This window comes from Mandrillus leucophaeus, unplaced genomic scaffold, assembly GCF_000951045.1.
Source record: "Mandrillus leucophaeus isolate KB7577 unplaced genomic scaffold, Mleu.le_1.0 Scaffold373, whole genome shotgun sequence".
Taxonomy (NCBI): domain Eukaryota; kingdom Metazoa; phylum Chordata; class Mammalia; order Primates; family Cercopithecidae; genus Mandrillus; species Mandrillus leucophaeus.
In genome coordinates, this window is record NW_012103954.1 from 1,371,330 (window position 1) to 1,372,524 (window position 1,195).

Sequence of the window (1,195 nt, forward strand, 5' to 3'; positions counted from 1 at the left end):
GGGGGGAGGAGGAGATGATCCTGAGGGTCTGGGGACAGTGTGTGTTCCCTTCTTACTTCTCGTTCATCCCTTCCCCAGATTTTACGATTTCACAATTTTACTGCTGAAGCTGATGGATGGGGCGGGGAACATGGCTTGCAGGATGGGTCTGGCCCACAGCTTTTGTCGTCCTGTTATGGGAAATTGAATATGTTAAGTCCAGTGTCCTTTGTCACTGAACTCACCCCTCCTGTGGTCCAGCATGTGGCCCCGGCCCCTATTTATGGCAGTGTGCCGCGTCTTCCGAAGCCCCATCTGGATTTCGTGCTGCTCACCGTGGGCTGGGTGAACAGTGTCGGCCTCGAGATGACCGCTGTGCCAAGACCGTGGCTTCCGGTGTCGCTGCCTGAGTTAACCCACGTCAGGGCGGGCCCGGGGAGAAGGGCGTTTGCGGGTTCCTGTGGCTCTGTGATATGGAGAAGGTTCTGACCCATTTATTTCCCAACACCTTTTTCCCAAGACCATCCTGCAGTGGATTGTGATAAAGTATGACTTCCCCTTTGGAGATAACAAACACTAAAATCAAGTAGATAACGGTTTTCACAAACATTGCCTGAGCGTCGAGTTACGTGAGCGCTCCATGCTCCCTAAGTGAAGGCTGAATGGGAGCCACCGAGAGCGAGCGTCAGCTTCTCTGCTGTCTGCAGCCGGAGGCTCTCCTGCCCTCGCTCTTTCTTTGTTCGTGCAGCCGTTATGGCAGATTTTAAATAGAAGGAATGTGAAGTTGCAATTAGAGGGAAGGACGTGTGACCATTACCAGTGCTTTCTCCTTGTTCCTGTCTTGGAGGAGAAGGACGGCGGAGGAGGCCAATGCCGCACTTGAGTGAGCGCTGCTGGAGCATTCATGGTGCTGTTTGCCACGGGAGCTGCCCGCCTGGAGTGGCCACTTTCCCTCCAGCACCTCTCCCTCTGGGGGGCTACATCTCCTCTGTTCTAAGTCATGCTCTATTCCAAGAAACCCCTTTTCTTGATGGTCCTCCCTCCTGCTCTCTCTGTGTACTAGACACCGAGGGTCTTCACTGCCTCCTGCGCTTTCGTGGGTACTGGACGCTATCAGGGGGTCTTCACTGCCTCCTGTGGGTACTAGACACCATCAGGGGTCTTCACCGCCTCCTGTGCCCTCGTGGGTATTAGACACCAAGGGGGTCTTCACCGC

General features: G+C 54.7%; 1 protein-coding gene across 1 annotated transcript in view; it reads left to right on the forward strand.

Annotated features, from left to right (window-relative positions):
- PTPRN2 (protein tyrosine phosphatase, receptor type, N polypeptide 2) overlaps positions 1–1,195 on the forward strand; it is a 362,338-nt gene that overhangs the window by 263,150 nt on the left and 97,993 nt on the right. The window lies entirely within an intron of this gene.